General features: G+C 41.0%; 1 protein-coding gene and 1 long non-coding RNA gene across 4 annotated transcripts in view; one reads left to right on the top strand and one right to left on the bottom strand.

The window, feature by feature from the left end:
- Window positions 1-24466, bottom strand: part of tspan9a (tetraspanin 9a) — a 239984-nt gene extending 215518 nt beyond the window's left edge. For 2 of the 3 annotated variants that reach the window (XM_034685632.1, XM_034685630.1), the window contains exon 1: window positions 11578-11617. The gene's annotated coding sequence lies outside the window, so the exon portion shown is untranslated. Of the gene's footprint in view, window positions 1-11577; window positions 11618-24131 lie in introns of those variants that run through there. The other variant, XM_034685631.1, reaches the window with a different exon arrangement.
- On the top strand, window positions 11827-13617 carry LOC117814351. Its single transcript, XR_004631564.1, has 2 exons — window positions 11827-11963; window positions 13249-13617. It is a non-coding gene; the product is annotated as an uncharacterized LOC117814351 (long non-coding RNA).
- Window positions 24467-24737: the final 271 nt, after the last annotated feature.

The following is a 24737-nucleotide window of genomic DNA, read 5'->3' as shown; positions in this document are numbered from 1 at the left end:
TTCATCAGATGGAGCAACTTAAACATGCACAGGATTAAATCAGAGAATAAATTAGAGTGCTTATAGTTCCATTGGGATGCCAAAATCAACACAAACCATAAATAAAATGTAAATAAAAAACATGGCAGTCATTTATGCATCTCTTGCAATGCATTCAAATGCAAAACAGGAGTTCCACGTTGTTATTTCCTGGTGTAATGTTCATCTGTGGCCAATAACACTCAAAGTTATCCAGAACATATAAAACCACCTGTTTTATCAGATCAAACAGATAGATATTTCATCAGCACAATAATCTGATCTAAGACGCTTTAGGGTTCATTTGATGCAAAAAGGAAAGCTTTGCTAAACTGAAACAGAGATTAGCCCCATGAGGAGAACATATTTAGATCAAACGTTAAGTATATAACACGCAAATACAAACATCCTTGTGGAGAAATGAACAGCAGCTGCAGACAAAGTCCAGACTGGAACCTGACAGATTTACAGTGAACGTACAAGAAGAAGCCAACAAAGCCTGATCAGATATCATGTAGTACCTCTCTATGTGGCCTTTATGGAAAATATCAAACATATAGATCAGGGGAAAAGCACTTAAGATAACCTTTGGATGAAGAATCTGGTTTCCACAGATCAATCAGAGGGGGATTCAGGATGTCCTGGAGTGTGTGTAAGTAAGCTGATATAAATCTTCACATGGATTTCATGTAAGACTGAAGACTGGAACTAATGATATGATGTGTGAGGGTAAAATACATCTTGAAATGGTAATAGATTCATACAGAGAGAATAAAGTCATGAAATGATGGGCACATTAAATACAGCCGAATGGCGTTGCATCAGCACCGCTCAGTCAACTGTGCAAACGGGCTCAACATGGGACTGTTGTACGAAAACTGGATCTGATTCAGCTCAGTGTTGTCTTCAACATTTTATTAAGTTCATAATTTCATTGACAGATAGACACAAGTGAGAACATTACAGATGTAACAATACAATCAACCCACGATCCCATGCAGCATGCTTTGTTCACATGAAGTATTTCAAAAGGTGTAAGTAACACAACATGTTTTCAAGCTTTAGAGAAGACAGTCTCATAAAACTGTCATTTGAGATGCTTTTATTTTGCCTTTATGCTGTCTTATGTCTGGGTTACTTTATTTCAGGTTTTGATAATAAATGTGCTTTCATTCTGAAAGGATGCAAAGGTATATTCACTAGATCATAGTTTCAAGTAGAGCCGGGTGATAAAACGATAACAATTATCGTGAAAGCATTTCTCTCAATATAAATACAAAAATATAAGATAAAAAATGTATATATTCAAACCTGTAATTACACCCCCCAACCACTGGGAGGGAGGGGCACTAGTGTGTCTTAAATGCGAGTTCCCACCCAACATTAAACAGAAGACGAAGTCGGCATGGAACAGCCAATCATGTCGTAGAGTAAGAGGTAGGCGGGGCTTAAAGACGTTTGGAGCGGAATGTAAACACAGCTGAAACGAGCGACAGCGACACTGAAGAAAACTGAAAACCTCCCAGCTCAAAGCAGAGTGAAAACATGCTCGACAAGGAAGGCTACTAAACTTCATTAGTGGAGATATTTTGGATATCTACTAGATTACTAAATCTCAGATACAAGCTAACAAACTTTCTGGTTGCTTCAACTTTCAGTCCGGAGAAAAAAATCTGCCTTTAGAATGTTATGAAAGAATTATTTAATATTTATCGTGGAAATAATCTATATCGACTGGTGTGAAAAATGTCATTGTGATGACATCGTCTTCAATATCGCCCACCACTAATATCAAGAATTAAAGAAAACAGCTAAATGAGAGCTAGAAGTGATATGAGAAAGAGGGAAACCACACCCCTGTATCTCTTGCCTCTACTCCTCTGCAATGAGTAATGTCACGATGTAAACTGTAAACAAATGATCAAATTTAAGAGCATCAACACATTCAGAAGCATACTAATTTTTTTATTAAACTATGACAGGAAACACAAACTAAACCTTAAACCATCACTGAGTGTCCGTCAGCTGTTTTAAAGGAGCAGCTGTCACAGTCCTTCATGAGATCTGTTTGCCTGTAAAAGTGTGTTTCTGTTGATTTTTCAAGGTTTTTAGTGGGAGTGGAGTGCTTGGTGTTTTTGTTCTCCTCTACCTCCTTTCACTCTGTCCTCCTCTGCTTTAACCTGCCCTCATTCTGCTATCAACACACCTGTCCCAGAACCATGCACCAACATTCAGTCCTTGCTGCTCTGCCTCACATCCAGCTCCAGTGTAAACCTCTGCCTGTCCAGAGTGCTTTCTTTGTTTGCCTGCCCTGCAAGCCTGTTCTTGTTTCTCTGTGACCTCAAGCCACCAACCAGCCATGCCAGCTCACAAAATGACCTGCAAGCCTTCTATGTACCTTTTGGATTACTGAGTCACTTTCCAGCCCAGAACGGCTATCTGCTACCACACAACACTCATGCATTTCAAACAAAGCTCAGTCTTTCCACCTTACCTGGCGTCTGTCTGTATCTGGGTTCAGCTGAAAGTCGTGAAAGCTCCTGGGAATAAGTCAGGAGAATATATAGCTGCTGTCAAACCAGACAGATTGTTTTTGAAGGCTGAATGTTCCTTCAACTTTCATTTCCATGAACACACCTCTTTGTGAATAGTTAGATTAGGTTATGTGCAAAGAAACAAGCTAATGACTGCTCACGCTCCTGTGACTGTGATCTCTTCTCAGACAGGGCAGCTCTGGTGGTAATCAAATATCTCCAATAAACACTTGGAGATCATTTCGTGCTTGTAAAGGCCATCTTTAAAAGCTCAGGATGTCTGGATTTGTCAGAGCTGTGTCAGGCTGTTTATAATTTGAATTTCCTGGGAAGAAACAATGCAAGAAAGATGTTTCATGCTCAACATAAAGCATCCCACTGTTTGATTCTCTAATGAGAGCCAGACAGATGCAGACACATGAACCCAAATGGGTAAAATGTGGATGAGCAGCTCTGTCATACCTGAGTGTGTCAGCTAGTCAGAAACGTTCAATATCACACTGAGCCTAAGAGAAGACCAAAACTCGAGAAAACCTGTCTTTGAATCTTTGCTTCATTGAGTACACTCACTGGGCTCAGGCAGAAACCAGTACCAGCCTGTATGACCCGCTAATGTGGCTCCATTTAGTCATCTCTCTGAAAAGGACAAAACCGATCTCACCTTTACTTCACTGAGTGTTCACACATAATGAGTGCCTTCACACGGTGTCCTAGTTTCCAATTTGTAGCCCTAGCAGTGACCCTGAAAACTTGTGTCTGTGTGAGCCAGTCTGTTCAGAATGCATGCTCTGATCCACCTGATTTGCATTTTAAACTGGAACTCTCAAAAAACATGAATGCAAATGTCAAACAAGCTCCAGAGCCGGGGCAGAGAGGTCCCCTGTTACCGCCCTCCGGTGGTGTTTGGAGAGAAGGCAAAGAGAGGAGGAGGGAAGAGGTCCACAGGTCAAGCAGACAGCTTCATTTTAACTAATGCAAAGCAGTGTGTGGGCCAGAACTGGAGGAACAAGAACCTCCTGTGTGCCTCATAAGCCCGCCAACAACAGCAGCACCGATCAGGCCTGTGCAACCCTCAAATCACGCACAGGATTTTTCATGGATTCATACAATATGTCCATAATACCAAACACACAACAAGTTAACGGAAGGACGAGTCTGCTAGCTCTTTGTGACATTTGTCTTCAAGTTTACAGAATAAGTTACAAATGCATTTTTCGTCCATCAATAAGTAATTATCTTTGAAGATTTTAACTTATTTTTATGGAGACTGAATGGTATGCGTGTCTGTAAACATTACAAGATGTTTCTTTTTAACTGCTGAAGAGCTGAGATTAATTAAATGACACGCCTACTGAAAGCTTCTTTTGATTTGAAGAAAACTTTCACCATTTTAGATGCAGTTTTCATAGAAATCATCATGCACTTCCATAACATTCCTATTTTTGGGTCGAGCATGGAAGTGCTTTGTAATATGGTCACAGTTGTTACTGAAATCTGTACCTGCAAATTCTTGAGTGTTGAGTATTCTCACAGGTGTAAGTGATAAGCAGAGGGGAAAGTATAACAGTAAATGACTGTTTACAACAGCTATGTCAGGAAGCATTAACAAATTCATCACACCATGCTCATGGTGAGGAGTTTTCTCTTGAGGTAAATGTGATCACTCATCATTGACATCAAAATAAAAATGAGCGTTCTGTTTTTCTATTGGCTGACTGCCTGAATGAACAGAGTATGATCTAATAATCTGAGCTACAGGGTGCTCATAATATGGTGATTGTGTGTGATTTCTCTCTGGGCCTATTTGCTCATGAATAGGCCTGCTAGGGGTAGGAATTGAAAATGCAATACAATGCAATGCCATGTGATACGATTCGATACAATATGATACAATACAATGCAATATATTGCAATATGATATGATACAGCACAATTAAACACAATATGATGTGATACAGTAGGATACCAAAAGCTGGCTATATATGGCCCTAACCATAATATTATAATGCCGCAAATTTGTGTTACAGAGCGCCATATTTTCAATTAAAACACCAACACGTAGTGCTGGGGTATTAAAACTTCATCACAAAAACCAGGACGGTGATATATGGTTACATTTTAACATTCATCTGCAAGATCATGTGACAAATAAAAGTCTTGAATATATTGCTATATTGAAATTCTGTCCCACCCCTGGTTAAGACTTTTTGGAGGCAAAGAAAGTTCACTACCTGATCTGGTTTCAATAGATATGATGATATTGTTCCATATTGGCTTTTAAACAACCACTTAGCTAGCCTAGCTTCTTTTCACCCAACTATCCCAAACTTGGAGCCGTCCTGTGGAGCTGTTTTGGGAAAATTTGAACACTAAGTCTTGTTTCTATTGACCCTCTTCGCTGTTTTTGTTTTGATAAGTATTTACAGATTGTAAGAGAGAAAAACATGAGAGTTCTTTGTGCACTTTATTGAAATTACATTACATATCCTATCTCTCCTAGGATCAACTCAGGGTCAAGTTTCTCCAGAGTGACGGTGGTCTGCTGCCAGCGTCGAGCAAAGAGATTGTGGAGCATATTTTTACTGTTTGCAGTAAAATGTGGTTTGGAGACACAGCACGGTATTGTTTGAGGAAAAAGACATTATATCCATCTCTGCCTATTGTCTAAAGATGTTCTTAATGCCCTTGGCAAAAATGAAACATGCTTAAGCAGATTTAACAGGTTGACAATTCTAAACCCTCCAATACACATTGTGATTCTATTCCCTTCCACCACGACACAATGAGAGCTTCTCCAGCTTGAATGTAAATAGGGCAATCAGTGCGCAATATCTGCTTTTTTTGTATGCTATTCCTGCATGCTTGGCTGAAGAATCTCATTTTGTGACCACAATGTGGAAAAAATGCCAGTTATTCAACACAATGCTGTGGCTCATTGCCCTCAATCGAAGGCTTCAATACTTTTCAAAATGACTCTCATTGTGGGATTTTAATGCAGTCCTGCAAATGAAAGAAAACAGAGATCCACTCCAGCACTCAGCCTGTAAACAACTCAGAGAGCTGCACTGAAAATGAAAAACCATGTGACTATTTAAATGGTACTCTACTAAAAGTACTTTATCACGTAATAAAGTTCTTTACCAGGTGTCCTTCACTCTGTGCTTCAAGTTGACTCAAAATAATCCACTTGTTTCTCACTCATCCAATATACTTTCTTCTTTTCGAAGGCTAGTTTCTCTCATTGGGCCCAAATTGAATGTTCCTACCAATGTTCAACTGGATTGAACCACACAAGCCAGCCTTTTCTCAGATGATCCAATAACCATCAATGAGCCTTGGCCGCCAATAAGACTTTCTGCACCACTTTTGGTAGATACTGGCCGCTGCAGTCCTGGAACACCCCACAACAGCTGCAGGTTTGCAGATGCTCTGACCGTTTTTCATAGAGCCATCACAGTTTGGCTTCCATCCTTACGCTCGCACACTTTTCACTCGCTGCCTATCATATCTCACCCACTGACAGGGGCTATTATAGAGAGATAATCAATGCTGTTCCCTGCACCTGTTGGTGGTCAAGATGTTATACCTAATCAGAATTAAAACAATGCGCATATCTAATCAGTGCATACAAAACAGGGTAACACTCTTTGTAAAGGCAGTACACACTTCACTCAAAAAGGGAACTGTTAAGTCAGTTTATCTGCAGTCGCACAAACAGTTTGACATATTGTACTGTATAAGGCATTTCCCATGGGTGGAAATGGTTTGGAACAACAAACACACACCAACAGCGGGAATACTCCAAAATTATAAAACTGCATTTTTGTTTCTGCAAACAGCATACATTTTAATACCAAATTATATTATATTTAAAACAGTTAAAACATGTTCCCTGAGGTTTGTGAAACTGTGCAGATGCTCAGTTCAAGAAAAAGCAAATGAAATAGTTTCGAACTGTAGTTAAATGTTGTGTAAATCAGAATTCCTTCAGGAGTCATTGGGAAGGCAGCTGAAGAGAGTTAAAGCAGTACACTTTTCTGTTTCTGTTATTTAACTTGTAAATGAGTTGCATTAAAAAAAGAAATGAAGTGTTGATAGAGGCTATTTACATGTTTCTACACTGTGAACTTAATAAAGAAAATGGCCCTCATGCATGAAACCCCTCCGCGTTGCATCAGGATTTATTTTTCTTACATAAAGATACAAACATGTGGACCCTAAGTATTTCTGCAGGTTATTTTATTGATTAATTTGTGCAGGTGAAAAAAAAGTCCCTCAGCTTAGATGGTCGGTAGTGAACATTTTAATTTACAGTAAATGAAAACAGTAGAGCTTCTTTTTTTATCAATCTGCACAGATGCAGAATACAAAAAAAATACAAAACAATACAGAAAATAAAGGGTATGATGCTGAAATATTTTTGGGCAGAATGCTACACACACACACACACACACACACACACACACACAAAGCACAAGCACAAGCACAAGTACACACACAGACATGTCTGTGAGGGTTCTCAGTCATCAGGTTCTGGTAATTCAAGGCTTGATCTTGAAGTCCAGTTGCCTTTTCGGAACAAGCCTTGAAACACACCCACACAATAACTTTATGTCCTGACCAATGCTGTATTCAATTACCCCCTCTTGACCAATGAATACTTTCCCCTCCCCCTTTTTTTCCTTTGCATTTTGAGGTCCTGACCAAGAAAATTCCCCAAACTCCTTCTTTGGCTTGTATGCAGTTGGTGGTCTGCAACAAAAATACTTCACTCATCTCATAAACATGAAATGCTTTTGTGTAAATAAAAACAACACAGCAGGATATTTGGAAACTGTAGTTACTGTCCTGAAATAACACAGGACACAGATGAAAATAAACCAAAGTTAATATTGAGGAAATTCATGCATTCCCTAATACGTCAAAACACCTCAAATGTAATGACAAGGTGAAATATCACATCCATCAAACCCTTGACGCTGGAAGGTTAAACTGTCAGCTGCTCTTTGGAGCATCGTTCTCGTCAAACTGTGTCTCCTCTCTCTGAGGTCAGAGACTGAAGGACGTGTGAACTCAGGAATAACTTTGCCAAAGTGATCTGCTTTCAGCCTCCACCGGGGAAATAAACACGTCACTCATCACACCGATACGTTTTCACTTTCACTGCTCGTCGGTCTCAGATTCTATCACGCTGACATTTCCATTGTCCCTTTATCTGAACTGCACACATAAATATAGAGTAAAAACAGTTCAACACTGAACACGGAGGATTCAGTCCTGTTTTTTTCTAAACTTCTTACACAAAGAAATTTGAAGACACACTCTGTTCTATTTTTAGGGTTCATACAAGGCCATCCATTTTCAGCTTAGCGAGTCAGAGAAAAACAAGCACACAGACAACCAGAGTGAGACCCTACAGCCATGTGAGTGTCTCGGGGAGGCTGTGCAAAGCAGTGCTCTGAGCTAAATGCTAACACCTGGGACCCCCACACTGTCGACTCCCACACTGCTAACATAGTGTTGTTTAAAAGGTACAAAGTGCACCATGTTCAACAACTTTGGTTGCTTTTATAGGACAATAAACTTGCTCTTCAGTCCCTGCAAGGTAGGGTTTGAACCGTCATGTCACCTGCAGAGATAAATCGCAGGAGCGGTAAACATCCTTGAAGAGAGCGCCAGTTTGTGCAGAAAGTTGAGATATGGAGTTCACAACTCCTCTGTTGCATGTATTTCTACATGCTGCATCGTATAGAGCTGATTTATAGGAAGTTGTTGCTTTGCTAGTCTGGGGTTCAAGTAGAAATGTTTGCTTTTTACCACAAAACAAGAAGCTCAGCTGAGGCTGATGGGAATGTGAGTTTGGCAGGGATCAATGAGCATCTGAGAAGATAAATCTGGGCTACATGTAAAAGCAGACGACAACCAAAGCAATAGTTATGTTCTTGGACCCCCAAGGATATCTGCACCCAGTCCCATGGTGATCCTTCCAACTTTGCTCATGAGGGTTCAAAAGGACAGCATAACGTTTTAAAGTGACTGATGATGTGGCAGGGAAACTATGGGGTGTCCTAAAATGCTAAATATACTGAACTTTGGTTGCTTTCTACTCTTCAGATCACTCAGGGTGCTCTCAATACACTAATCATGTGTAACCAAGCAGGTAAACATTCACATTAGAGATGCACTGACTGCAGTTCATTTAGGTGATTCTAGTGATCCCAATTTCATTTCTCTAAATAACTTATATTGACAGCAAAAACAAATAAAACTATTTTTTCTAGAATGAAAGTTCAATTTTAGTTTTATATTTCATGGCCAAGCCAGATGAAAATCGTCCGATCCCAGTCACTAGCCATTTGATCTATACACCTCTACTTCACACACCTCAAACATCCATAACAATACATTTGAAAGCGATTCTCAGTCTAAGTCTTGCCTGAGGACAGGAGCTCAAGAGGATCCACACACAAGACTTCAAACTGAAGGGCAACCCACTTGACCTCTGAGAAACAACTTTGACCTACAGCCATGAGTCATCCTCTGAGGACCATGAATACCAGTGCTGTATTTTACTGCACTCGGCTAAGTGTCTCTCCAGAAAGGTCAATCCAGTTCAAAGTGATGGAGAGACTTAACACTCTACATGAAAACACCACTAGATTGGTTTGAAAAACACTATCAGTGAAGAAGAAAACAGCAGATCCAGTGTATGTGAAGGCATGACTGCATCAGTGCACTAACTAGTCAGAGGCAGTGCACCAGCAGCAAAGAGGAGCAGCAGCATGTATGATCCCAACCCATGTTTAGCTCCCCATGACCTGACATGAATACAAATCAGAGTGAAATTGGAGAGCTAATGATCCATGAAGGGAGCCTGTATTCCACTGATGGTATGGAGCGACCAGAGAAAACGTTGCCTGCTGTGATGTGTGCTTCCAGATGCTCTAAATAACTACATCCAATTTTTTATGTCCATCTGTGATCTTTAAATGTGTCATTAAAGCAGAACCGCTGGCAGCACAGAGAGTGTTTTCCTCAGCGTGTGTTTGGAGGTTTATACGAGTAGAAGGAACGGCAAAGTTTTACCACAATCTGGGATTAAAACCAGGTATATACTGAGTAAATTTTCACCATAAAGTATGAAATATTCAGTCCTGGTTAAGGCTTAAGTTTTTAAAAGATCATTTAATAGATGACTAACAGTTTATGCATGGGTTGCACTGTATTTTAAGACTGGAAATTGTGGTTTCTTTATTTTAATAATCAGTAAATGTTAATTTAAATATACCAACATTTTCCCTTCTCTCTGATTTTAATATTCGTACACTCTACTCTGAAAACTTTTATAAAAAGGGTATTTTATCTACAGATTCCGCACTTCTCTCCACAATAGCTGGATGAAGGAATGACGGATGGAGGCAGTTTATTCCATCATACTCTCCATACTCGTCACGAATGGGACAAAATCAAACCACAAATAAGCTGGTTATGTGTAATTATTACCAGACATGTTCAGGAAAAAGTGGATGAACCACTCACTGCTTGCCTCTTTCTTAAATTATGATTCACCACTGCTGAAAGACAGAGCCAGGTCTAAAACAGTATGTCCCCAGTGAAGTGGCCAATAAGCATCAAAGCCCGGGGGATCATGTTTAAAGAGCTTGATTGTTGGGGTGAGTTCCCAACCCAAGAGGCGCTGCGCTCTGCAGGGTCTCACAAAGGTGCTTTTGATCAGAGCACTGGCATGAGGCAGGAGGAGAGCTGGCCCTGCCTCACCAATAAGGCTCACTTTTGTACAATTAATCACAGCAGGGTCAAGGCTGGAAACAAATTACTCTTTCAGGATATTTTTCATTGTACCGGTAAGTGTTTAGGAAACCAGACAAGACAGGACAAGGGGAAGGGGGCGGGCAGCTCCTGAGGATGTGCCGACAAAGGTGACAGAAGAGGAAATGTGCCTGTGCTGTTCTCCATTCCTCCTCTCTTGTGTTTTCTTAGGGGACGTTTTTGTTGTTTCAACTCTGACTGCTTCTGAAAGCCAAATCTAGAAATGTTTGTCGCATTGTCAAAGCACATTCAGAGTGAGTTCTTGCACCAGTGTGACAAATGCAAATAAAATAATAACGGTTGGTATTGTTAAGAACTCTGTAGATACAACATGGCAAACAGATTAAATCAAACAGCAATGAGGGCTTCTATGCCTTCATGCACATGTGGCATTTTAACTGACCATGAAGCTGACCTGAACCGCAGAGGTGGTGCAGATAAAGGTGTGGCTGTAATTTGGTTGTAAAGATTGCTGGTTTGATGAAGTCTGGGTGGCCATACAGGTAGGTATTTTATCCACAACCCTTAATTTAGGGGTTTAATTAAAGTTGTTATTACAGAAAAATCTCAAGAGGCTAAAAAACGTTTCACAAAACTTCCAGTGAAGTGGTCTGCTATTTATCACACAGCATGATCCAAAGCACCACCAAATACAAACAAGCAACAGGTAATTATCAGAAGGGCAGCGATTCAGGTGAAAAATGTCTAATGCAGAAGTTCAAACAGCGAAGTGTGTGAAAAATCAGCAGGAGACTTTAAAGCTCCTCTCGAGTTTAGAATTTCCTTCAAACAGCTTTAAATTAAGGAGCAGCAGGTTACTGGTGATGCAACAAGTGGATTAGCTATTTCTTGCAAGAGGTGGTGCAAACCAGGTCTCCATACTAATGCACATAAGCATTCTGCCAGCCCATTGTCTCCATATAAAAGAAGTTCATTTTACAAACATAATAAGATGAAGATTTAAAAGTTGAAGTTCATCCTGTGATGACTGGAGTCACACTCTCACCTCAGTTTTTCAACATTAGTTTCAACACCCTTTTATGATTTGCAGTCAAACACACAACACAATTGGTTCCATTTAGTAGTAACTTTTTCTTGTATTTAGTCTTACATTGTTTAAATTAAGCACATCTTTACACTGTAAGATTCTAAACATATTTCTGTTAAGTTAATCATTGTTTCTTTGTCTCTGAGTTACCTGACTTTGGTGGAATGGCACTTCCTTGGTTGGACAAAAGGCGTGGCCAAGGGTGGAAAGGACTTTCATGCTAAAGCCAGCTGAGTGGAGCAGACCATGGGCTCTGATGTCATAGGGGGGTTTAGACTTAGTTAGTATTACTTTGAATTCAGTTTTAATTGAGTGTCCATTTTGCTTACCCCTTGAGTTAAACTTGGTTTGGCCAAACCACTATATAAGTTCCTTTTTTTGTCACATTGTGTCAGATCACCTGCACAGAACCGGAATATACAAAATAATCTAAGAATTGACTAAAGACTTGAATCAACGACCTGAGGAGGGCAGCAATATGCCATTGTTGCATCTGGCCTGCCTTATCCAAAGAAGAAGAAGAAGAATTGTGTCAGGTCTGTTTGTTCAGTTCACACCTTACATTTTGTTTTGTTAAATTGAGTTAGGTTGACCTCTTTCATAGGCCTTGTTCTTATAATTCTGGTTTGTGAATTGGGTTTGCATAGTTTGGGTAAAATAAAAACTCACTTTTCTTTAAAAATTACACCTGTGTCTTTTGCTCTACTGCTTGGTCCCTAACAATCCTTACAAACAGAAACCACATGTCATCAAATTAGAAAAGCACATCATCTGTCTTTGGTGTTAAAAAATAAAAAATAAAAGCGTTTGGGTTTCTGCTCAGAACAGAGTTTTCCTCTCAATGAGCCAGAGTAGAATTTCCATTTCAAACACTCTGCTGTACACAGGAGAGCACAGACTTGAAAGAGAATTAGAGGAGACATCAGATTGGCAATGGTTGATGTCAGCCTCTGTAACATCTAATAATGGAGTAATCCTTCCAAAACAAACATTTCACAACTGAAATGAAAATGCTACTGGTCAGAAAACTGAAAACTAAAATAATAAGTCTGTGTTGACATTAACATCAGTTGGAGAGATCGCTTATCCTCGAGATGTGAATAAACAACACCGAAGCTCTGTTATTAGTTGTACTTTTACAAGTTCTGTACCCTTGGTCAAAAAGTTTAAGATTTAACTTTTGAAAACATGTCATATAATGGTATTTTGGAGCTGTTTACAACCATAGACTGTATAAAATATGGACGTAGTATCCATGACGTCACCCATCTGTTTCTGAAGAGCTGTTTTGAGGCCAATCGTCGGCGGGAGCCATATTGCTTCTGTCGAGCCAGTGTGACGTACAGAGGCAGACTTTGAGCCTCCTAGCCTACAGCTACAGTGTTCCTGCAGTCAGCTCTGCCTCTCGTTGGAAGACTAGTAATCTCAATATCTTTGAAATTGCCACGTTACTTACTACACTCGTCTTTTGTACCAGGCTGTAAACGTGTTTATTTCTGCTGTAAAGATCGTCTTTTTCCCATTCATGTGTATGTGACTTCCGTTACTTTCGGAGCCAGCCTCAAGCAGATCCTCTGAACTGCAGCTTTTAGCACTTCTGCATTGACTCATACTTTAAGACCGGATGTTGCAGCTTGTTTACAACACGTCCTAGTTGTCTTTTAACCAAGGTTTTGAATTCAGTTGCACAAAACCTCACAAATTCAGCTTCTGTGGAGGATTTGCAGCCTCTCAGTATCTAACCTTATTATCCATGCAGTAATCTGAGTGAGTGCTGTGGTAATGAGCCACTTTGCTAATTGGCTGTTTGCATGTTAACAGTGCAGACAAATGCAGAGGCGGAAAAACACCAAAGCAAGCTCTCCAGAAGAACCCACGACAATACAGAACACGTGATCCAGAATCTGACCCTGATCAGGGGGAGGCAACTGTTTAAGCATGGCAGCCAATGTTGCAACATAAATTCTTTGACTGGAAAATTCAGATGTTATTCCTCCTTTCTTTCTTTTTTGTGTGTAACGTCATGTGGTCCTCTCTTGTTGTTTAGTCAGATGATGTGTTGAGGACAAACTAACAAATCAGCACCAGTTGGCACACTGTTGTTAAAAATAAAAAACAGCCACTGTTTTCTCTGTCCCTCTGGCAATGGTAAATAATAAAGACATTTGTTGTTTTTTACAACAAACAGCAGAGCAGTTGGCGTGTCTGACTCTAACCTTTAACATTATAATTCTGCAACACCAAGGCAAAACTGCAGCAATGTGGGAGAAAGTGAAATCACTCCAGGAGAGGGAGTGGGAGTGGTTTTGCATGCATGCCATGCAAATCACTGCTGTCATCACATCACTGCAGAAGCAAAGTATGAAGTGTAAAAAGACTCTGCTCTTATTCCCATTAGCCCGAGCCACATTCCTGCATCCTTTCTCGGCTGCATGTTTATCATGTTAGGGGATAGAGAAAGGATGTGCATCAGTGAGATGAGTGTGACGAAGATGAACAAAACCACACACCCAGAGCATTCAAGCAGCTTGTAGGTAGAGCAAGGTCATTATTTTAGGGATGTATCGTGGGAACTGCACAAACTGAGACTTTGCTCTGAATGTGGCATTACATTAGAGTTCTATGGGCTCTGTTGCAAACAGATTATTGAGCAGTTCAAAAATAAATTTATGAGCTCAAAGTCAGCAAATCACTATGTGGACTCATTGCCAAGCGTGCTCAGTTTACCAAAAAAAACATGCATTTGGGAACACAGCAGTGGAGACCAGGTTTGTCATTGACCCCGGTTTTCTTTCTGCACCTGAGTCTCCTGCAGGAGCAACTCAGTTTGGAAAGTTTAACTGATTGATACACCTTCACACCACCCTGTTCCTGAAGCTTAAGTTTTATAGCAGTAAGATGCTTTGTTATGTGGCACAGTGATGCCAGCAGTGGGGTAGGGTAGATGGTGCTTGTGATAGATGCACCAGCTTTTATGGTGCATTCTGGGATTTGCAGTATCAGTGGTGTGAGTGCTTTTTCCCTTCAGGCCAGATATGATAGAAATATATATTATCTTGTGGGCTGGGTGTGGTGACGGAACTAGTGTCCCCAGATTGCCTTGTTTAAAGGCTAATGCACTGCAGGCTAGTATTTCCGGGACTTAATGATAAACAGTTTGTGCAGTTTTAGTTCCCTCAAATGTGACACAAAACATGTCTGTGCTGACAGCAAAACACCAAACAGATCTCCAAAAACAATCAAGGTTATCTGGTGCTATATATTCTAAACGGCCAGAAGTCCCAACTGCAAACAGCTGAGACCGTTTTTTCAAAGCGAGACATCACCAGCACGGATTAATGGTCACATTTTATACACTGCTGTTTAACAGGCACAATTCTGAAAGCTGAGACATGGACATTATTTCTGAGATATTCCAAGATCAAAGTGTAGTTCAGAGCAGCTGGAGCCATCTCTGGTCATACTGGTCTGGAGGGAGATGACGACGGCTTCAATCAGACATTAAGAGGATTCTTTATTGGGCCACAGAGTCTAATCCAGTCAAATGAAACGGCAATATTTCCAAATTTAGAGTAACGACAAATAAAATCAACACCGTCCTATCACACATGATATACAGCTCCATTGATGTGAGCCCGTCCATTCAAGAGCAACCTGACACTGTAGCTCTCAGCTCAGCTGTGACAGTCACACTGTCACTAGAGATGATTTATGGGTATAGCCATGGACCAAATCTTGTGTTTTTCTATGAGAAAAATGGTCATAAATTACAACCAGGTGCTCGCTTTCTCCTCTTCCACCAACAAAATGATTCACTCCAACAAAATTTGAGATAATCTGAACAGAATGGCAGAGAAGGAGAAAGCTGGGGAAGCAGTTTCAGTTGCTCAACATTTGAATTTCTTATTTAAACTGTTTCATAAGAACTGTGCTTCTCCCGGGGCAACTATCTTTAACGAAGACATATGACCCAGCATCTGATAAGACAGCCAAGAGAAGCTAACCACAACATTATTACTTTTTGTTACAAAAAAGGCAAACAAAACGATGACAGTGACCACACACAGTTCCTGACAGATGTTCCCTTACCACTTTTTCTTTTCTATTTGCTGCATTGGACACAAAGTACTGATTTAATATTAGTGCGTTTTGGAGGAGCTCTGAGGGAGGAGGGGAGAGGTTAGACGGAGTCCTGAGGAAATGCTACATTCAAATTCATGCTAGTTTTCCGAGACTGCCAACCCCAGCTTTAAGGACATCTCTTTTTCACTTGTGTCTGAGCGCACTGAAGAGACGCTCTTTATGCAGTATTTTTATCTGTTTCAATTACAGGGTGAATTTGCTTTCCAGAGGAGGAAACCTGTGAATAATTCAGCTCATGTTAAAACCTCAGGAGTGATAAATAACACAGGAATCCCAACCAGAACAAGCGGAGCATAAGAAGCTGAGCTGACATTGGCAGCAGTTGGCCTCACAGCCCCTCCTAGATGTGCTGTGTTTGCTGCAGTGATGTAGTAAAAGTAACAGTGTTTGGTTTAAGATGACCACTGCAATTTACGGCCAAATTGTTTATTTAATGTTGGTGCTAAAAAAAAAAACTTGAATGAATCTCTCTCTGTCTCTCTCTCTTTCTTGCTTTCTCACTACGACCACATATTTGCACCCAAGGGAATTACCTATATGCAGAGGTGGAAGGTTCTTGTGCTTATTATGAAATATAATCCTGGTTCTGCCACTGCCTCCACAGATCTTTTATATTTACCAGCTAGAAATAATTTTGATACATCACTAAATTATTCATCTAACACAGGACTTCCACCAGATCCATGTCCGGTCCATCTCCGACCTGTTATGGTCCGGCTCAGTGCTCTTTTGTCCATCAACACCCACCGGTTGTGTCTTCAGAGAGCAGCACGGAGCAGGACCGCTTGACAGCTGGAGTCAAGTGACCAAGGTTTTCCCAAAGTAATTACTAAATTAAGGATTCTCCTCCTCCTCCTTTCCTCATCCATGTTGTCTTTATCATCCTCTGAAAACCTCTGACCTGTTGACTCCAGGCCTGACTCCGCTCATCATGACGGTTTGTTGTTAAGTGAAATACAATCTGGTGATAACAGTGTGTTTTATTCTGAAATAGAAGTCTGTGTGCCGGATCAGAGACGCAGCCGTAACGCAACAGAGCGGATCCAATGGGAGTTAATACATTGACTAGAATAGAAACCTATAAGATCCTGTGCCGTGACAGATCAGGGGTTCCATTATAAAAGAGTACGTACTCCGAAAACCCGGAAATGACGTGCGCCAAAAAATCATTCTGATTTATAAAACCGTTTCCACGCAAACTTTATGCAATGTTCCGTTTATAAATCACAAAACATCTGGAGATATGCGCACGTAGTTCAGCCTCGTATTCCACCCTTTTCACGCCCACATTCAACAATGAACATGCATACAAATGAGCCGGTAGATCAAAGGTTCTCACGGTGAATCACGGCAACAACAGAGAGGAAGACGGAGAAAATAAAGTTTCTGACGCACAAACCGTGCTCCTCGTGAATGAAGCGGAGGTCAGAGAGCACTTATGTGTTCCTAATAACAGGAGGGACACAATAAAAATAAAAGTATCAAGTGACTCCACATCGCTGCAACATTCATGTATCCGTTACCAGTGCCAGAGCATCCATCATTCATCATATTACGCACGGGTCTCACTCATACACTTTATAAAATATGGACATAGTATCCGTGACGTCACCCATGCGTTTCTGAAGAGCTGTTTTGAGGCCAATCGTCGGCGGGAGCCATATTGTTTCTGTCGAGCCAGTGTGACGTACAGAGGCAGACTTTGAGCCTCCTAGCCAACAGCTACAGTGTTCCCACAGGCAGCTGTGCCTCTCATTGGAAGACTAGTAATCTCAATATCTTCGAAATTGCCACATTAGAAAAAAATTCACCCCCCTCACAGTGAGAGCACATCAAGAAATTAGCTATCCAGACTACACTCCTCTTTTGTACCAGGCTGTAAATATGTTTATTTCTGCTGTAAAGATCGTCTTTTTCTCATTCATGTGTATGTGGTTTCCGGTACTTCCGGAGCCAGCCTCAAGCAGATCCTTGATGAACTGCAGCTTTTAGCACTTCCGCATTGGACTCATATTTTAAGACCGGAGGTTGCCGCTTGCTCTCACTGCAGTGTTTCATGTTTACAGGACACGGACTTTTATTTCACATTACAGAGAGCTCACGTCCTTCATATATCTCCTCTCTGATATTATCTGAGAGAAGTTTGATCTGTGAATATAAGTTTTAATGTGCTGGTTTCATCACGGGCAGCTTAGCCTGCGCTTTGACTGATTATGATGATATGTAAGATAATAACTGTGAGAACCGGGCATGGCTTTACTCTACACTTTTCTAATTAACACAGTAAACACATGCAGGCGAGGAAGTGTGTGAGGCAGCCGTCACCGTGTCTCTGCGCTCCGCGTGCGTCGTACAGCAGTCTTTATTAAAAGTGACTGCACAGCGTTAGAATCATTGAAAAAATGATTGTCACTTTGCTCCGCGGCTTATTTACGTCTTCTGATGTTACTTTGGTTTTACCTCCTGATGAACACGTTAGGATACGGTCTGTCGGTGAGACAAAGCTGATTAAATATTTGATTAACTTTAAGACACACTTTTATCTTTTAATGACAGCTCATTGGAAACGACTCACCACAGACACACATTCAAATGGAATATGTAGATTTTAGTGATGATGGTGACGCCGGTCTGTTAAAATGTTGTTATCCAATGAATGAAATGTGTAAAAGGCATTACAATATAATCTGAGTTAAGTTCTGCCTCTCACCAACTGCGTCACCAGTTTCCCCCTGCCTCTAAACTGTATGTACGCCTGGGTCAGAGTTTGCTTACCGGTAGTCACATTTTCACATCAAGTTTGTTTTTATAAATCACAAACTTGGCGTGAAAACTGGCGTACGCCAATTTCAGGCCCCGTTTTGTGCGTAAGCAATGTTTATAAATGAGACCCCAGAGACGGACCAGACACAGATCTGGTAGAAATCCTGCGTTAGTTGAATAATTTTATGATGTATCAAAATTATTTCCAGCTGGTAAATATGAATAATAGATCAGTGGAGGCAGTGGCACAACCAGCATTATATTTCATGATATGCACAAGAACCTTCCACCTCAGCGTACAGGTCATTCCCTTGGATGCAAACATGTGGTCATAGGGAGATAGCAAAAAAGAGAGAGAGACCGAGAGAGATTCATTCAAGTTTTTTTTTTTTTTTGCACCAACATTAAGTAAACAACATTAACGTGAAACTGCGATCCAGCCAAATCCATGCATCATTCATTCATTGGTTTTTCAAAATGAAACCTTGTATTGTTGCAGAGTTATAAGGTTTAAAATAGAAATATAAACATGAGTGTTTCCAAAGTGTTTAGTTTGTGAAAACATTTCTTCTTTCCCATCATATCTGAGATTTTGAACATAAATGTTAACTATAAGTTGCTGAATGCTAACATTAGCTGTGTTCTGATGTAACCTAATAGGCTGTCAAATATGTTTAACTTAAAGAATGGTCAGATCTCTCTCTGGATTCCTCTCAGAACTTTTGGACATATAGCTGGCTAGGGGTTTCTGCAGCAGAAGCTTTAATGCAAAAAACAGTTTGCTCTCTATTTCCAAGACTGTGAGAATATTTCTTACTTGCCTATATAAGCAAAGTCTAACAATGCCAGCATCGCAACAAGTGCCAGAAATGCTTTCGTGTAATTACTTTTGATCCAAAGCCAATGATGTTAACACCAATCACGGGCCATTGATTTAATTTACATCACTACGTCAGTGGGTCAACGCAGCCAAATGATGAAGAACACAGACGGGCTCTGCAGTGGACACTAATTGATGTTCATGAAAGAAAGTAATAAAAGTGTACAAGATCACAGCTGCTAGTGCTGCTCTGTGTATGTACTGTATGTTATCTTACATGTTCTTTATGTCTCCTCACTTCGACTATATTACCACAGATCAGCCCACCAGTACAGAATAAGGCTCCTAACAGAGTCCATTTACTCCGACTGTCAGGAGAGGAAGCCCTGCAAGCTAAAGTCAACAAGACTGACAGTACAAATCCTGCCCTGTGCCAACACTAACCTCAATGAGAGCAGAACTGACTGCAGCAGCCCTCACTCCTATGTGTTCATGTACAGCAGGGACGTCATGTATGCAGGGCGTGTAATCTCTCATACAGACACTGGTTGTGAAAACTAACCAGAGACAGCCTGATGGGTTGGATCTGAGCAGAAAGGCCTACAGAGACTCTGTCTTTAGTTTAATAGAGTTTGCAGATCTGATCATCCACAGTGACACGCCTGGCAGCATAACTAAGAAACTAAAAGATTGAACCGTTCCAAGCTGTTTGAAGAAACAAAAGTCTTTCACAGAAAATTAATCAGAAACATGACGAGTCGTTTTCTCGCAGGTCAAAGTCAAGAATTCAGTTTTTGTAAAAAGAAACCTGAACTTTCAGCTGGAGTGAGCAGGACTCTGGCTCGGAAATAGACTTGACTGTAAACACCCGCCTGCCAGTCAAAGAGAGGTCAAAATATAGTCATAGAATGTGCTACTCATGGTGTGTATGTGGCAGGGAGTTCGATATCTGATCTGCATCTCATGAACACAGAATGAAGATGGCACACTGGCCTGCATGAGGACTATGGTAAAGACTTCTACGTCTAGATCCTTGTCGTCATGTATCCACATGAGGCTGACTCCATTAGGCTCCATAAACACCCAACTTTACAGCATAATGAACATGCTCATAGCCTGATTCACACAACAGTTTGAATCTCTGTGGCTTCTTCTGGGGCTTCAACAAGTGACTACAGGATTAACTTTTATATAACACAACTGTTTTGATTTTATTGAGCCATAAAGTCTAAAGCCTGGTTGTTGACTGTCTGCTAAGCATAAAATCACTTAATTCTGTGACTTAATTTAACCTCCCAGTTGAGCTCATACGTTTCTTTTTCAAGAAAACCTGGAATTGGACTAAAAACTAAAACTTTTGTCATAGTTTGAGGCAGTAACTGACCACCAATGAGGTCTTAGCTCAGGATGTTTTGGTAAGGGAAACTCTTGAATTAATATTTTTGTACCAAGCAGCAGGTTAACTGCACTTTACTTGGCTTGTCAGATAATTCAGTGTCTGTTAGTGATGAGCAGATTTTGTGAAGCTCTGAGTCTTTTTTTCAACTCAAGCCGATTTTAATTTATTTTGGCACACGCTGGAGGAGGGTGAATTCTGATAGCTGGGGCACACTGCAGCTGTTAGTGAGGAGGCTATAAGCCCGCCTCACCTCTGCCTCTTAGCCTGCAGCCAGTTTGTTCAAAAGGTGGTTGAGTCAGCATTTTCAGTACAGTAACTGCCGATGATAGACCTCAACACAAAAGCCAATGGGTGATGTCCCAGATATTACGTCCATGTGTGATACAGTCTATGTTCTGTCCACAACATCTCTTGTTTTTGAAATAAACTGCTATCATCAGTCACCACAACCACCATCAGACGCTCGCTCTGCAGGAGGCACCATGGAAATTTAGCTCCTTATGAAAAGGTAATGAAATCAGTTAGCTACGTTAGCTAAGTGTCCAATTTCTTCTTTTTTTTAGATTATATTTGGGGCTTTTGTCTTTTATTGGATAGGACAGCTTAAGAGCGAGCCAGAAAACATGGAGGGGAGAGGGATGACATGCACCAAATTATGTCAAGACCAGGCATATATCCTACAACCACTGAGGACTAAAGCCTCTTTATAAGCTGCTAAACTGGCACCCACAGACTGTCCAACTTTCTGAAATTGCTGTTTCTTACCCTCCCAATCTTCTCCCGCTCCCCCTTTTCCCAATTATGTTCTACTTTTGGAATTCATTGTCAAAGTTAAAGCTCCAATGAGGAACTTTGAGTTGATTGGCGCCCCTGGTGGTCAAAGCGGTACCTCTCATCCCTTTTAATCAAAAAATCTCATCCTGTCGGTTTTTTTTGCACTGGTCACATTACATTTGCCACAGAAAGAAATTAAAATTGGCTGCTCCAGTAACTTGCAGTTAATCACTTTGTGTGACACCTAACCCCAGGCTGTAGTTTCAAGAATTAATTACACTTAAAAAATAATCAGTCTTGTCGCTCATGGCCTTGTTTGATTTTGTAGGTTTTAAATACACATCACTAGTCATTTTAAGTCTGATACATAACCAGCTAAACACTCTCCAGAGGAGCTTTAAGAAACGTTACAGCTGCTATGTCTATTATTTATACAGTCTCTGTTTCTGACTCAAGATGCAGAGTCAGGGTGAGTCATGGCAGCCACTGGTCAGCAGCACAGAAGCAGCGATATCTCACCCTGACAAAGACAGCACTGCACCGCCTCACTCTTCCTGTTGCTGATTGGCCCTGAGGGGGCTGATTTAAGTGACAGGGGGAAAATGGGGGGCAGACAAGAGAGAGAAATAAATGTTGATATAGCGGCACAGCTCAGCCATTGTGAGGCCGGTGGAGTGAGATCAGCCCAGCACGGACCATCCTGCCCCCCCTCGTCACAGAGAATAGGAACTTTCACGAAGGGACAGAATAGAGAGCTGAGCTGTGTGTGTGTTTGTGTGTGTGTGTAGCACAGAAAGCCGAGGAAGTAAACACAGCCAGAGGCTAACATTGCTGCTTTTGTTTATCGCAGCAGAGAATCAGCCAGTGAGTCCCAGAGGAAAACCTCCTGACAAAGGTTAGGATTGTTACCGATTCAGAACACTCAGAGAGAGAGTTTGCCGTTTGAAGAAATATCAGCTGTTTGTGCGTGAGTGTAAGTTTGTGTCATTCTGAAAACCGAGGCCTCAATACTAAATTTTTCCTACTTCTTGTGAAGCTTGTTGGTGGGTGGAGGGTGTGGTGAGTAGATACGACTGGAAAACAAAGCCAACACTTCAATAACTAACCCTCTATTGGCCTTTGTTTGTAAGGAAACAGATTGTGGTACATGTTTACAGTCAGAGAGCAGCCAGAGAGAAAATTAATCATCCAAAGTTGGTCAAATAATTAACCACAAAAAGTGCAAACTGAGTATGAAATACATTCTTCCTTGCAGAAGCAGTGGGTCAGGAGGGGAGTAGGGGTACACTGACCCCATGCCATGCCATGAGAGAGGCAGGAATGTGGGGTCAGACAGTGCAAGACCTCCTTGCCCTCTGATACACCAGAATAGACACGATCCAGTGAGGAGCACATGGCACGTGAGGTCAAGAGCTGCTGTTTACATACGGCCCCTCTTGATTTCTCTGAGAAACTTGGAGGTATATTTCTTTGAGAATGTGAATTCAACACTTCCCCTGAGAGATGGAGAGACATTCAGTCTTAGCCTCAGCAAGTGGTGAATGACAGACGGTCGTTTGCCCCCTGGAGACACAATTGATTCATGAGGAATAAAGGAATAAAAACAAAACCGATGTTGTCTGGCTTTGCACTCTTTAACAAAATCACTCCTGGATTTGCAACGGATTAATTTCAAACTAAACAGACAAACTGCACCCTGGTAAAAATTTAAAGTTAAGTTTAGAAGTGCATTAAAGCATGCAGACGTCCTCCACGTCTGGAAAATCCATCACTGAGTGAGATGCACCACAAAACGTCACTCACTTCTCACTTTGAGTCCGCACTCTGTTTTACAGGAGCTCTTAAACACAGAGGCCTCCTCAGAGGAAATTAAAATCAGGACCAGAAACATCACCGGCTGCAGCAAGGTCTGCATATGGAAAAGCTTTACTCCTCAGTGACTTCCAGCCTCCTCGGGGGATGTTAGGTCACAAAAAAATACAATCACAGTGACTATGCTCATCATCTGTAGTGTCTGTAGAGAAGAGACAATCAGGGATGAACTCCACTGATTAGGAGCATATTGTTGTTTGCATGAATCAGATGAGCATCTCATTCAGCTGTTACCTCTGTAAGGGTTGGTATGGTTTGATTCTTCACATTCCTTTAGTCTTACATAATCTATTTATAATAATACTCATATGTCTCTGCTCACACGTGGATGTTTGATGTATGGCGCCCATATATAAAAACTTATCAAAATCAAATAAGGATTTTAAAGCAGCTATTTCAGCTGTCTTTATAAAAAATGTTAAGGATAAAAAGGGACACTGGTTGCCTTTTTATAAGTCCAAAGTTTGCTCACTCCTCAAAGCTTCTTGGCATGTGACAAGCTCATGGTCCCCTGCCAAAAATAAATGGCCTGAAATAGTACTAATGCCAGTATTAGAGTCCTCACATGAGTCTTTAAAAGATGTAGAACCACTTAACAGTCAAAAATCATCTGTATGGACACTCTTTAATGACTTAAAAGTGTATTCATATTTAAAAATCCCACGAGAGAAAGAAACTGCTGCCACACTCATATTTACCCTCCATTAAAAGGCCATCATATTGTGGGTGTTTCATTTTAATGCACTCAGTCGTGCAGATAAAGACTGTTCTAGTTAGGACCTTATAAAGCTCACATAAGCAACATGTCACTGTTGAACACATGGGGTAAAGTTGGACGCAGCTGTATGCTTCGATGTCATCACGTTACGCTGTAAATGCGCGAGAAGAAAACCCACAGCTGTCAGAACACGACATGGAAGGAAACGCACTTACCTGGTAAAATGTCCTCCGAAGTGACTTCACGACCAGCAACCTGTCAGACGACAGGAACAGGAGAGCAAACTCCGCAGAGAGAATCCACAGCCTCACAACTTCAGCACAGCAGCTCCAGCGCAAACTTTCCGGTCGGAGCTCCGCTCTCGTTTATTCCGCTTCTGTTCTGCAAGACAACAAAAGTTTGTCTGGCTGGTGTTGCGCCCTCCTTGTAAAAATGAGACCTCTTTCTTCAGACAACTTGTGCTGCTTGCTGTGCGTCTCTGTTTGATGATGAATCTGGAGCAGAGTTGTGTGGTTGGTCATGGAGGAAATGATGTTTCGGAAGAAAAAGGGGGCTCTTACTGACTCCTACAGGCGCGTAACAGCCCGGGTCTGCATAACAGAATTACAGAGAGCCCATAAAACTGAAACCAGTTTGATTTATTGAGATTGCTCACAGAGGTCAAACTTTGTTTTATTAATCTGGCACTTATTAAAAAACGGTTTTCACAGCTGACCACAGAGCCCGCACCAGAGTTATTATGACACATATTCCTTTTTCAATCATTAGAGAAATGGAAATTTTGATCCACAGTATGACACATGAAGCTTTTTCTTTTTTCT

Source organism: Notolabrus celidotus, chromosome 6 (assembly GCF_009762535.1).
Source record: "Notolabrus celidotus isolate fNotCel1 chromosome 6, fNotCel1.pri, whole genome shotgun sequence".
NCBI classification, from domain to species: Eukaryota; Metazoa; Chordata; class Actinopteri; order Labriformes; family Labridae; genus Notolabrus; species Notolabrus celidotus.
This window is presented reverse-complemented; position numbering and strand designations above follow the sequence as displayed.